At 24.0% G+C, this 16,591-nt stretch overlaps 1 pseudogene; it reads right to left on the bottom strand.

Moving 5' to 3' along the window:
* Positions 1-5,063: 5,063 nt before the first annotated feature.
* Positions 5,064-10,185, bottom strand: LOC146887952 (uncharacterized; annotated as a pseudogene).
* Positions 10,186-16,591: the final 6,406 nt, after the last annotated feature.

Genomic DNA, 16,591 nt, shown 5'->3' with positions numbered 1-16,591 from the left:
TTTGTTTCAATGGACGGATTAAAGGTACGTAAGAGTATAAAAAAAAGAAAGAGAAATGAAATTATTTGAATTAAATGTCAAAGATTAAAAATAAACAGAAAATTAAATGCTTTTTTTATTAATATTTTTAAATTATCTATATGAAATAATAATAATAATAAACACTTATTATGAAATATTGTAAGTGACTTACAATATATTATATATATTTGGTAGATAAATATCATAAGAGAACAGAAATTAAAAAAATTGAAATCAGCTAGACCTTTTCAAATTATTGTCCAACCTCTCATCCCAATTTTGACACTTTCTTGCTGTCAACTTAATACCAAAAATGTAAGGAAGTATTTGGGACAATAAATTTTTTCACATGTAGAACGTGTATCACGAGAGTTATAACCGCTAAAAATAGTTAAATATAGTTTAGTTGATAAAAACTATTACCGAATTGTTTGTATAAGTCCTCTATAAATAAAAATAACAATGTATCATTTTAACTAAAATATTTAATTTTCTATAATATATAATTTACCACGGATAACATTTTTCTAGTAAAAACATACACACACATACATATATACATATATATATATATATATATATATAATAACTTAATTGTTATTTTTAATGCAAATGTCGTTTTCTATAAATAAACAAGATAAACGTGTTTTCTTTTTCTTCTGAATTTAAAATATTTTCTTCCACCAAAGGTCCCTTGTATTGGAAAAAGACCAAAAAGTTCAATTAAATTTAAAAAATAAAATTAATTATATTAGTAAAAGATTTTTATTTAGAGGAATAGATTTAACAAAAGTAAACTAATTAAATAATCAATCGAGGGAAAACTTAAGACATTAAGTTGATGTCCAATAAAACTTGAAATATTTTTAGTGTTTTGTTAGGAAATATGTGAAGTTATATGAGGTGGAAGGATGAATTTAAACTGATACAATTTACTTTTATTTTTACATTAATTAATATATTTTATTGCATAATTTTGTTCTAAAATTTTCTATTGAGATTAAAGGTTAAAATCTATAATAAGTCTATAATATATATTTTTCTTAAAATTGTCAGAAATAAGAATATTTTTTATTATAATAATATCTAATACAAATCATCTATATGATATAGGATTATAATTGGTTGATTGAATAAACTAAATAGCCAATTTTACATATAACTTTTAATAATGTAAGAGTAAACATAACTCATACTTGTAAACTTGAATTCAATTTTATTAGTGCTTTCGAAATAACCATAGAAAACAACTGATTTGGTTCTATTATAATTGTATTTAATTTTGATCCCAGAAAAGCCATTCTCAACAAATCTTGAAACTCATCAAAATTTAATAAATATTCATATATTAAATTCAATTAGTTGACCTGTGAACGTAAATCAACCAAAGTTTAATGGTGTAGTTACGAGGGTGAAAGATTTTTAACATCTCCTTGAAAATACATAAAAATTTACAGCTTATACCAGTAAAAAGTCTTATTAATTTTTAACATGAAAAAAAAATGAAAATTTCATTAAAAACTTAACTGTGCAAAACTAAAATAATTTATTTAAAAAACACCAACTTCTTCCAATAATATTTTTTCTTCCATGCTAAATCTCACCAAATTACGTATCCAAATTATGTTGTATATGTGTGGTAAGGGCTGAGACACAGTTAAGACAATGAAAAAGTAGTAACAAATAATAAGCGATGGGTCCACTCTATTTTTTCAAACCACTAAAATAGGTATACAGAGCGGAAAAAGAAAGATAACGGGAACTTACGTGTTCACCGTGTTGAAATAGAAATCTAGCCAAAGCATTCAACAACAACTAGTCTATCTGAATATTCAAGTTTTAGTTTTGTCATAAATCAACGGTGTTTCTTTTTCTTTCATCTGTTATCTTATTGTATAAGGTGTCTGTTTGTAAGGTTTAATCAAAAATTAAATATATTTTTAATTTTAAATTTAATTGTGAAATCAAAATTCAATTTATATTTTAAATTTTGATATATTTTAGTTTTTAAATTTAAAAAAAAAAATATAATTATTTTAGTCCAATAGTATTATTATTATTTTTAAACATGTTTTATATTCATTTATTTTTATTTTTAAAGTTTAATAACTAAAATATACAAAAAATACATAAATTTTAATTTTATGTCTAAATTTAAGAATTAAAAAAATATTTAATTATTTAATTAATAATAGACTCATGTTACTACATATTAAATCATATTTTCATTTTTCAAAATATATATATTTTAGTTATATATATACTCCCATGTCTAGATCCATAATTAATATATATATATATATATATATATATATATATGTATATATATATATATATATATATATATAATATTTTAGGTTTCATTATATATAAGAGCTGTCTGTTTTTATATTTTATATAAATCTTATATTAAATTCAAGAAAATGCACCGTCAGATTATTTTAAACATAATTATCAAAAGAAAACAAGACGTGAGAAACTAAGCAAAATCCAAATCTACAATATAAGAATATTTGAAATATGGCAATAGTTTATTGGAGGGGCGTAGGTGTGTTTTAATCTATCTATCTATATATATATATATATCTATATATATATATATATATATATATATATATATATATATATATATATATATATTAAGGCATGATATTCTGTAGGACTAGAAAAACTTTAGATCTAGCCCTGCTTCAATATTGGATTGGTAATAAACGTAAATAAATTTATTATCTTAACTGTATTTCTATTTTATTTTATTTTAAAAAATAAGAAATATTCACTACATATGTGTAAATAAGAATTCAAGATATTATGATAAGATAACTAATTAAGATACTTACAAGTACCTATATTACTTTTTCAACATTCTCCTTTTTTTCAATGAGTAACTCCAGTTTCAAATAATAACCTCCATTGTGATGCATAATTTTTTTCTCAATGGATAATTTCTATTGAAACATTATCCAATGTTTTAAATAAACTTCGACATTGTCTTCTTTTTATTGAAGTAAAGTACAGTATCTTCTTTTTGTCAGTTTATATAGTTTAGGTATCCTGTCTTAATACTTTGGCATCAATATGGTTATGAAATAATTGAGTCTCACCTCTCTTTTTTTCACACTGGGTTAATTTTTTTCACTTTTTTTTTTTTACTTTCTTGGTGTTTATTCGCCACTCATAATAATTATGGACCCAACTAATTGAATTTTCGAAAAAAATAATCAACTTGAATTATTCTAAACCTAAAGCAAAATAATTGGGTTGAAAGTGAAATTCTCACTTTCTTAAAGGAAAATAATTTTATATTTATAAATAAGTTTTGATATCAATTTTAAAATAGATTTTAAATCTCAAATAATTTAAAATCATAGGTATAACAAATAAATATTGAGATACTACACATCACATATGTGCAAATTACAGTCAAGTTTAGTGGATTGCAAAGTCTATTCATAATAAGTAATACGATAAATAAAAAATGATATTTAGTATATAACCTCTATATGAAATACATGATGAATAAATATAATTTATTTAAATAAATATTAATTAAAAATATAAAACATAGTTTGACACAGTGTATCTTTCATATATATATATATATATATATATATATATATATATATATATATATATATATATATATATATATATATATTTTACATAATCAATTTCATAGTTTTTAATAGTCTAAAGATAAAAAAGAGTGTGCATACCTAGAAGTAGATCGCTCACTATTTACTTAACGTTAACTATTATATTTCTTTGATTTAGTACAATATTATATAAGGAAAAAGTTTGTGTCACGTCCTTTTGTTTGTCAACTCTTAATAAATGTATAACATTACTTATAAAAGGAAAACCTATGTTAGCCTGTCCAACTCTTAATAAAAATATCTTAATTTAAAAAAAGTATATTTACATTTGAACAAATACACTAAATTCTCAAGTTACGCTCACATTTGTTACTGTTAGTAAATGACATGCAATTACATTCAAGAAATATAGAAACATTCTACCTAAACATATACTAAATATCAGAAATTGGTTTGTTTTTTAAAATTATGAATAATTGCACATTTTTTTAAATATAAAGATTCCAACAAATTTTGATTTCAAAAGTATTGGTAAAAGAAGTATACTGGTTGTAAATTATTTTAGATTAAATCTCATTTATAAATTGAAATTAAGATGATTTATAACTATCAAAACTAGTTTTTTTAGAAAATATGAAATTAAATTGAAAATTTAAATAAAATATTATTCATGAGATATGTGTACATTGTAAAGGATTTATATCTCTAATGTTATTAAGTTTGCCACAAATGAGAGGTATATTTTTAAAATTATATAAACAAAATGATGTAATATTTATCAATTTGTCAACAATAATCTTTATTAAATAATTTATTTTGTTTTATTTTTAACTTCATTTTACTTGTATGAAATATTCAAACTTCATATCTTGTCCAACACTTTTCTTTAACTAAAGTTTTGAGTTTGAACTTCTATATAGACATGAAATTGCAATTAAAGCTATTACTATACCTCCAAAAATTAATCAACCTAGTATAGGAAGGGTTTATACCACTTAATTATTGCAAAAACCTCGATATCTTTGTTAATGAAACACGGTTTTATTTGGATTCAGGGATTCAAGATTAATTAATTTATCAGTATTTATATATTTTACTGAAAATATTCTTTTATTACAGTAACAGTTGGTCTCCCCTTTTTTCTTGCACATAGGAGTTTCTTTTCATTGAAAATATTTTAATAATGTAAATAAATGACTATGACATGATGAGTTTATGTTGTACAACAACAGTATCTACTCAAGATGTTGTCACTTTATTTTTTTGTACAAATTTAATTAAATGCATTATTACACTTTAGTGACACAGGTGGGTTGAAGTTTGGACTTTACCAATAATTTGTATCACTAAACATCAAACCAAAAACTATATATTTATTCATATATAATCTGATGTTGAGAATGAGTTTTCCCTGTGATTGTGATTAATAGGTGAATGAGAAGTGAGTCATTGCTGAGTCAGATGGTCCATCATGTTGCCACCTGCATCAATAATGCAACTGTCAACACACATTGCCGTGGCTTTCATATTTACCAAACATTCTGGTGACAGTTTTGGACCACATGTGAAAGATAATCATATTAGCTCCTTATTAATCCACATTCAAATTATTCTCTTTTTCTTGTATTTTCTGCTTGTGGCTCACATTCTTTTCCTCCCACCTCATTTTCATGCTCAACAATAATGTTTCATTATTCACGAAGCCACCGAAGAAATTAAGCAGACAAAAGCGGAGGCAGATCTTAAGGTTTGGCTCTCCCTGCGTTACGATTAATGATGTAATTGATATGCCCTACCAACCCAGTTAACTTTGACATAAATTTTGTTGCATGTTTCCACAATCCACGTGCACCAAATGGGTGGTGTTGGAGGTTCCACATGCCTCTCGGGAATTACTATGTGCTATGATTACATTTATTCAATAATGTTTGGAGCAACCAATGAGTGAATGACTAATTAATTTTTATCAGATGAATCTGTCCTAGGGCAAGCTAATCACGACAATTTCTATGCACATAACCTTCTGTTTGTGTTTCACTACATACAGATACTGTTCACTAAGGGACACTGGTGTCAATTAAATTAACAATGCAAGCCCACCACACGGAACCAACATCAACATGGGATGATTCACAGGGTAGCTAGTGCCAACTAATTAACATTGAATAGGAGTCATGATTTTATTTTTAGAATTTACATATAACAAAGTAACATGCATATAATCACAGATTTTGGCATAACTTGCTGCTAAAAAAACTAGTTGATAAATGAAACAAACACTTGAAAGATATTGAAGATTTAAGAGCCGAATAAAATTGAAAATTTGACAACATCAGTCATTGTTGCATGATATAAGACGAATTTATAATATATAAATTGTTGCACGATTTTTTGAAATTGAGTTAGATTTAAAGTCTATTTCTTAACGGGTATTAGAATCATTGGTTAAAATATACCATAGCGAAATTTGTTGGTTGTTATAAAATTTATGCGGAAAAAGGATTAAGGACTAACCTTCAGTTATTGTCACTATCATGAGAATCCTTTAATGTACTTTTTCGTTTCAAATCTTCACTCTCTAAACTTTGATGGTATAGTATGATGTAAAAGAGAGCATATATGATGATGCAAAGCACATAGCACCTCTGAAACTTATAGAGTTATTTGTTCATCACAGAGTAGTTGCCATAATAAATTATTGCCAATTATATGAGATTACAGTGTAAAAAATTATGCAACAATTATAAATAGATTGACAAATGGACCACATCTATGACAATAATTGACCATGTAAATATCTCATATTATCTCACATATAACATATTTGGAAAATTTCCAACATTCTCCCACTTGGTCCATTTATCCTATTATCAATCAATACAATAAACTAAATACAAGGATCATAGTGACAGGTGATCCAAAAGTGAGATCCAGAATTAATCCACCATGTGTTATGATTAACACTAGTCATATTATATCCATAACAAACAAAAATAAAATAATTACCTTTCTTCGTGCAATCCTTCTTCATGTGTCGCTTCTTTTACGAAAGAAATACTTGGACTCCCTCTTTATAACTAGCTTAGCAGACATCTATTCCTTCTGATTAACTTGATTCTTCTTATTCTTAAGAGAAGTAGTCAAGTTCACCATCTGACCTTCCTCCATTAGCCACCTTCCCTTTTCTTGAACACACATGATCACTAATTCATTAATATACCACTTATCCTTATGTGTGTTAGAATCAAATTTTAAAGGAGCATATTGATGAGGCAAAATATACGAAATATAATGTACTAGAAGGGAATCAGACATGGTAACCTCTAAAGCCTTTAGTTGAATCACAATGTCCCTTATGCACATGATTGATCATGTACTCTTAGTGTCCCGATGAACTTTAAGATGAAAAAATACATGATAATAGTGTTGGTAAGAGATTGATCAAATGCGATGAATTGTTCATGGATAACCTTTATCAAATCTATCATATTGTCATGCTGATAAATAGACCCCGAATACCAACAAAAGGTTGGTCTTTATTAATGTCACAAAGTGACAATTTAACCTCTACCACTTTTCATAGAGATTAACAACAAGAGTGTTGGTCTTAGTAATAACGGTGATTCTATTTTCTAATAGCATAATCAATGCCCATCTAACCCAAATGGATAAGAACTTTCTCCTTCCAAGACTCATAATTATGCCTTTTTTAGTTTGGAAATACCTCGTAATGGATATCAGAAATATTCACAGATTGATAAACTACATTTTTTGTTTAATACATGTTCATTATTATAATTTGAGACTATATCAAAATAATGTTTTGTCAATGCAAACATGTCTTAATAAATGAATCTTGAGATATAAAACTTGACTATGGATCAAAGTCATACTCAATTAGACTCACATAACCAAATGATAAAACTATTATGTTTTACCGATACAAATACGTCTTAATGAATGAATCTAGAATCTAGTGACATAAAACTTGTCTGTGAGCTAAAATCTTACTCAATTAGACTTATATCACTACTATTATGTTTTATCAATGTAAACACGCGTCTTAATGAATGAATCTATTGACATAAGACTTGCATGTGAGCTAAAGCCTTACTCAATTAGACTCACATCACCAGTGTTGTGTTTGGATTGGGGTGTGGATTGTAAATTATTTTGTAGTTTCCATGCAATAATACTTCATTCTAAAAAACTACTATAGCATCTTAAGATTCATGATTCTCACATGTTCATGCACATAATCACACATTCATGTACATAAATCATAATAATGAGAGACCCAATAGTAATGCGTTTTTCAATCTCTATTTTTCAACCTCCTTTCCCCAATCTATCTCTTTGCCTTCCTTACTCCTCTCACACTCTTTTTTTTTATGGCTTATTGTGAGAGAACCTTATGACCAGAGACAAAATCTTAATATTCTTTCTTTTTTAAACTAAAGTCCATCAAGTTGGGCTGAGCTTTATTTTATTTTATTACAACTTCCCATAATAACCAATAGGTCGTATATTTTATTAAATCACAAATGGGTCCATCATAATATTTCAAATGAATCACATAATAGAATTAATTCGTCAATTAATTCTAACATGGATTTGAGGGAGTGAATTTGCGTTGATTTGAGTTGATTTGTAGGTAAAGATGAAGTTGTTTGGATTAAGGAAAAGATGATATGATTTGAGTGGATATGACTGGAAAGTTTATGAAAGTTTGTGTATGATGTGATTGATAAAATTTAATAAATTATAATTTTTAATAGAGTAAATTGTATGATTATCATTTTACCCTTCAACGTAAATAGAAGAAATGATATTAAATTAAAATTAAAAATTTTATTTAAAATTAGAAAAATATAATTTATTGATATCATTAATAATTTAAAATAAATTATTATTATTCTCAATGATAACTTAAAATATTTTATAATATAGACTATTTAATTTATATCTCCACATTTATTTAATTTTATTTTATTTTATATAATTAATTCATTTACAAAAGATATTTATTTGAAAAATAATATTAATTATTATTATATAATACTAATTATTATAATAATTAAAATTAAAATTATATATATATATATAATAATATACAGTGTTATCAGTATCCATATAATTAATATATAATTATTCTATATTTTATTATATAATATTAATTATTATATGCATGTAACATGTAGGAACCTATGTAGGGTGTGTAGTCAAGAATCTTTTCTGTATACATTCATGCGACAAAAGAAACTAATAAATATAATAAGTATAAGTAAATTAAATTGTTAAAAGAGAAGGACAATAAAGTAATTTTAATACTATGATATGACTTTCTCTGCACATCTCTTCATTTTAGAGAGTGCCAAATTTTACAACTCGCAAATTCATACTCACAAATCAGTGCAAACAAGCAAATCTAAACAATTTTTCAAGTCACTTTCCATATGTATGAACAGTAATAATTAATGTGGATCCAAACACATCACACATAATAAAACTATTAATTATTATGTTTTACATATGTAGACGCACATTTTAATGAATGAATCTAGTGACATAAAAATTGTTGTCTGTGGACTAAAGTCTTACTCAATTAGACTCATCTAACTGAATAATAGAATTATTAGACTATATTCATTATCTCAATTCATGTGGACAAGTTGAGAAATATAATTCAATATTTCATCCTAATCAATCATACATATGTAAGAAAACTATCGTGGATAAAAATTCATCACATCACATATAATTAATTACAATCAATGTTTATTACGTGATTATATCAATCAATGAGAGATGATGATGTGGCCATTCTCTAATTCACTCAAAATATATTCACTATTCAAACATTTAAAATAAATATATGCATCAACATTGTTTATAATACAATCAAAATAAATAATAATGTTCACATGTATATAAATTAATCATATAACATATAATCATAATAATGTATATTAACATGCATTAGGTAGAAAATAAGTTTATAGTACGTACAAATATTACATACAAAAGGAATAATGAATAATCATATATCAAACCTTAATGAACTCATATACTAATTCAAACAAAATTAGAAGATTACTTGACTATAACACTATAAAATATTTCACGCTCTCGTTATTTAACAAAATAAAAGGTGTATTTTTTTAATTCATCTTCAACCTCAAAATAATTCGCACACCCATTGTTCAAGAATGGTGTCAATTGCCATAAGCAAGCAACCACGTTTTGCATTACATGAGTACACAAAACAAATCTCGGAGTCCTAGAGCGATTTCGACAAAGCCTAGAAGGGTCTCAATGCGGATGTTCCAAGCTCTTTTGTACTCAACTGAAAAACCCAACCGTGGGCTAGCATCACCTCATCAATAGTGATAACGATAACGCCGATAATATTATGCTCGATATCAAACACAAGAAAAACACAAATAAAGAATCCAAAAGGAAAACCATAACAGATTCAAGCAAGAAGGTAAACCTTACTCTGATACCAAATGATAAAACTTATGCGAATAAGGAGTAAGGACTAACATTCAGCCACCGCCACTGTCATGATAATCCTTTAATGTGTTTTTTCATTTCAAACGTTCACTCTCTAAACTTTATGGTATAGTATATTGTAGAAGAGAACAAATTTGATGATCCAAAGCATAGAGCACTTGCGAAACTTATAGAGTTCTCTTCCCATCTCTGTCATAATAAATTGTTGTCAATTATTTGGGATTACGGTATAAAAAATTATGCAACAATTATAAATTGATTGACAAATGGACCACATCTATGAAAATAATTGACAATGTGAACATCTCATATCATCTCACATGTTACATATTTGAAAATTTTTCAACGAGATCATTGAATCTTTATTTCATCCATTATCAGATTACAATCGGACCACTCATTAATATTTAATCTTACTTCTTGAACGTTCTACTTCTTAACAAATCATCTTACTATAATTCCAAGTTATCAACTAGTTGTTATATTTAACAAAAAAAAAAACTGATAAATCTAAAATACAAAAAGATTACTTTTGTAATTAAAGATTAAAAATTTATTCTTGTAAAAATAAAAATAATTTTGTAAGAGAAGAGGGAAAGTATGATATTTTAGTGCGATACATAAATAAAAATAATTAACTAATATTAGATCACGAATTTTATAAATTAGTATGTTCACAACACCTTAAGAAAATAAAATAGGATGAATTTGATTAACCGATCTGTTCAAGAATGGTGACTCGGACAAACCCGTTATCGTTCATCATGGTTCTTTCACGATTTGGAATGCATCTTTCATTGAGCTGTGTAGACAACGAATACCCTGTATAATGTGCAATAAGTGCAATTTTTAAATATACAAAACTACTATATGAATTTTATTTAAAAGGATAAATAATAAAGTATTCATAAATAAAACAAATATTTATTTTTTATTTTATTAAAAGTTATATTTCACAAAACTCTAATTCTTTAAATTTTATAAAATAATTAAAATGCTACTGGACTGTAGCATTACATATTTGAGAAGGTAATGAAGTGATGATTAAATAAATTGTGTGAAAGTATTGATCTAGGTAAGTAGATCACTTTGTACTAAGGATTCTACCTTTGCTTTTCATTTTTAAATGTTTTGTAAATAAAAGATGATAGTAGTATAAAATTTAATATTCAAATACGAATTAAAAATATTTTTATTTGAAACATTTTTCATGAAGTTAAAGTAATTATATAATCATTATCACTCGTGTCATAATTGTAAGTGATGTAGGATTTGTCGGCATGTATTATTTTCAGCAAATCAATAATAATTAACCAATAGACTTCTAATGAGGTAGATGGATACAAATTTTCTTAAATACATTGGAGTGTAATAGACTTCTAACAAGTTAGATGTATACAAGTTTTCTTAAATAGATTGAGTGTTGACAAAATACATTGTCTTAATGATATGTAGTTGAAGATTCATGTATCACCCATTCGGTTATAGTTTATAGTGTGTGATGTGTTGACAGTGCAATGAGATTATAATGTATATATGCATCTTCGATATAATAATTATTTAACTTGAATTTATCGTTAGAAAAAAAAACAGACAAATTTGTACTTTGTATTTTATGGCTGGTCTCTTTGAAAAAATCGAAATTATATTTTATACGAATGATCTAAAGAATAAAGTCATTAACATATATTAAATTTCAATTTTGCAGTAAGCAAAGTAAATTTAAATTTTGTTTTAAAGTATAATATATGTTAAAAGAGGTCCATTAGTGGGACCCTGCGGAACTGTAGAGATAGATTGTGCGCGGATTTGGAAGCAACATACATCACCCCAGCAGCTTCCACACAATGCTCCACTGATTAGAGTTGTTTATTCACTGACATTTATACCGTGGGGTTACCGGATTTTAAAAGTTTAAAATTATAGTATATTTATTAAATTAATTTAAAATTATAAGAGAATAATTAAATTTAATATAAATATTTTCTTTTATAAATTAAATAATAATTTTTTATTAATTTTATGATAAAAATGTATTAAGTTGTTTTATATTTTTTAATAAAATGTATTGTATATAATTATTTTAAATAATATATTAAGATTGAGTTAATTAAAATTAAGAAATAAATTTAATTTTAAATAATTTATTGAGTAGACAATGTAGAAAAATGTAATAGTATATTTTCTGATAATAAAATAGATAAATAATATAAAAGTTGTTGAGTAGATGTAGAACTAATAAAAATATAAAAGTTAGACGATAAAAAATTAGAAGGGATAAACGATATAAAATTACAAATGAAAGTACATATAAATATAAAAAATAGATTATATTGAAAATACAAATGTTAGACGATGTAAATAAAATATAAATAATAAACAATAAAAAACTACAAAATGTAGACCATGCATAAAAAATATAAAAAGTATACTTTATAAAAATACAAAAGTTAGATATTTGGTAGACTCATCTATTAGAGTCACTTTTTCATAGTTTTTTTTTGGATTTCAAATTTAAACTTTGTTATTGTATTTTTATAGTTTTTTACGGTTTCAATTTTTAAATTCAAACTTTATTAATTTATATTTTAAATTTCAAATTGTGTAATATGTATCTTAATTTAGAAAAAAATATTGAAATTGAAATCATTAGTAATTTTTATATCTTTAAAAGTTTTAAGGATTTATAATTTTTACTTTGTAATGATACACATGATGTCTATATTATAAAAATTATTTGTTAAATTTTTGTTTAGACTTTTGTGAAATGTAAAAAATATGTGAAAGTTGTTCAAAAACATTTAAAAATTTATTAAAAAGACTTTAATTAGGGATGTCAAAAAAGTTCGTGTCTGTGAATATCTGGGGATAAAACCCGCCATGGGTAAGAAATGAATATTGTAAATGGATACATGCGGGTAATGAGTACGTGTATTTTTGTATACTCTCATGTTAACGGACGAGTACGGGTATCACAGTATCCATACCCATGGATACCCGTACCCGCTATACTCTAGTTTAAATTCAAAAAAAAAAAAAACATGACTAAAACATTAACACATTGATTCTGAATAAGTTATTTTTTATCAATTGGTATTAAAAAATTTCAATTTTTTTTGTAAACTGTCATTGAACACTATTTAAATGGGTTATTTGCACTTTGTTTAAAATTTATGAATGTTATGCATTATATTTTTATTTGGATTTATCATTAAAATATTTTGTTAAATATTAAAAATGTTTTTTTGTAAATACTCGCGGGTACCCGTGGATATTAAAAAAATATGCGGGTACCCACATAATGGATACCCGCACAAATATGAGTACGGGTACGAGACGAATATTTATCCAGCAGGTAGGACACGAGAGAGCTACTACCCATACTCTATCCCTCGTTGACATCTCTAACTTTAATGTTTTACAATATTTTTGGATGCTAAATTTTAAATTTAAACTTTGATATCATATTTTTATTCGTTTTTTGCTATTTTAAATTTTAAATTTTAGATTTGTTTCCATATGTTTTGAATTTTAAATTTTCTGTATTATTGACAATATAAATGTTAATTAAAAAAATCATTACTTCTTTTGTATAGTTTAAATTTCAAATTATAACTTAATTTTTAAAATCATTAAAAAAATATAATTTATCTGTTTTTTTCTCCATTTAATAATAATAAATTGATTCAATAATAATTTTAAAAAATAAAATAAATTGACAAAAATCAATCAGAACATCTATAATTTAAATAGAAAATATTATATATATATATATATATATATATATATATATACTATTTATTTATGGTCATGTTTGATTTTATATATAATTTTATACACAGTAAATTATTTTAATAAGATAATAAACTTTGCGTATTTATATATTAAATTAGATATATTTGTTGTGGATGACATCAATTGTCTCGTGACGAAGGCCGGGTGGGCTGAGTCACAATTGAATCATATTCATAGCACTTGGACTCATACACTCTTAAATAGAAAGAGTTATGTCCTGATTAACACTTATAGTTTTTGGTCAAATGTCGAGCGCTCAATCAAATAATTGATATTATAGACAAAATCATGAGTTTGATTCCTGAATAAAAATGACTTTAGTATGAAAATATATAACCAAATTATTTTTACATAATATTTATAGAAATTTGTTTCATATGTGAACATTGAACCATATATTATTAATAAAAACTTTAATATTTATTCATTTTTATTTTAAAAATAAATTTATAATAATGAAATTTTAATATTAATATTATTATTAAAATTTGTGAGAAAAGTTAATAAACATTCAATATTAATATTAATATTATTATTTTCTTTGAAAATGTAAAATGGAGCAAAAAAATATAAATAGTAGAATAGACTTGTCTAATAAACTCATATAATAGAGTTGTTATGTTTTAGCACAAATTTATATTTCAAACTTTTATTTATAAAATCTGCTTTGAAATAACAAATTGTAAATAGTATAATTAATTTAATAATTGACTTTGGTTGAAAATACAATTACATTTTGTAAAGTATACGGTCTTTTAATATTTAATTTACTTTTAGTTTATTTATAGTATCATTATTCAATTATTTATTTATTATTTTACACCATATTTTAATTATTATTACTATATTAGTGCTAATGTTATTATATTATTATTAAATATTATTGTTATTATTTATTATAACATATTATTATATTATTAAAAATCATCAAAGCTTTTGAATTTTTGATTTTCAAGATTTTGTTTTCAAATACTATATTTCTTATTTATTGTTTTATATCATATATTTATTTTTTAACTATAATTATTAACGTATTTTCATTAAATTTTTTTAGTTTATCAATTTTCAGATTTTTTTATATCTTAAACAAAACTTTTTTCATAATATAAGAATATCTGAAAGTTGTTTATATATATTAAAAGAATCCATTAAAAAGCCTTTACTTTTTACGATTTTTTTTTTTTTACTTTCAAATTCAAACTTCATTAGGATATTTTTATAACTTTTTGAAATTTAAAATTTAAAAAATAAATTTAATATATATATATATATATATATATATATATATATATATATATATATTTTTTTTTTTTTTCGAATTTCAATCTTGACAATATGGATCTTAATTTTGGAATAAGACTGAAGTTGAAATAGTTAATTGTTTTCCTATCTTTAAAAATTTAAGAAAATTATAATATTTTTTAAATTATATTTTAATTATTATAATTATTATCTTAATATTAATATGACATTTTATATTTATAATGGTATTAAATAGTGTTATATTTTATAACATATTATATAGTTATAAATCATCAAATTTTTTAATTATATATTTTTTATCAGAAATATTAAAAATGTTTATTAATTTTTTTTTTGTATATTTCTGTTATTTTAAATGTTAAATTTCAGCTTTGTTCTCATATTTTTTTTTATTATCTTTTACTATTTCAAATTTAAATCCAAACTTTATTTATATATATATATATATATATATATATATATATATATATATATATATATATATATATTATATGAGAAATTTCTCATAATTTAAAATCAGACCAAATATTTTGATTTCCAATCAATTATAACAATATTTTAGAAATCCTGAATGCATTATAACATTAGTTTAGAAATCTTGAAATGAAGTATTGTAATGTTTTTTAGTGATAGAATGAAGAATATTTAATGAGCCTATTACTGAATAATGTAATGTATATTATTTATCTTTTTAAAATTAATTAATCTAAAAAATAAAATTTAAAGTAAGCATTTGAAGTGTAGAATCTCTAGTCTTCCAAATTTGATTGATGTTTGGCAATGCATTGAGTCTCACAAATTATAATTGTTGTTCATAATACATAGAGTTATAATTAAAATTGAATACGTGTTGGAAGAGACCAATTCTCTTCACGATGTTCATGAATCTTAGAGGAAAACATCTATCCAACAGAAATAAATACAAAAAAAAAGTAGTTACATATAATAAAAGAACAAAAAATTGTAAAGAAGAAGAAAAGTTATTACCTTTTTGGTGTTTTTTGCGGTGTTCATGAATCTCAGAGGAAAACATCCATCCAACAAAGAAATACAACACAGTAAAATAGTTAAATATGGTAGAAGAACAAAAAATTGCAGAGAAAAAGGAAAGTTGTTACCTTTATATGGTAGAAGAACAAAAATTCGTAGAGAAGAAGAAAAAGTGTTACCTTTTTAGTTTTCTTCACGGTGGTTCATGAATCTTAGAGAAAAACATTCATCCACCATAGAAAAACTACAAAGAAAAGTAGTTACATATAATAAAAGAACAAAAAATAGCAGAGAAGAAGAAAAGTTGTTACCTTTTTTATGTTCTTCACGGTGTTCATGAATCTCAGAGAAAAACATCAATCCAACAAAGAAATACAACAAAGTAAAGTAGTTAAATGTAGAAGAACAAA

This window comes from Vigna unguiculata, chromosome 3 (assembly GCF_037176805.1).
Source record: "Vigna unguiculata cultivar grain cowpea cultivar isolate G323 ecotype 2 chromosome 3, ASM3717680v1, whole genome shotgun sequence".
Lineage (NCBI taxonomy): Eukaryota > Viridiplantae > Streptophyta > Magnoliopsida > Fabales > Fabaceae > Vigna > Vigna unguiculata.
Note: the sequence above shows the minus strand (reverse complement) of the source record. Positions and strands in the feature narration are given on the sequence as shown.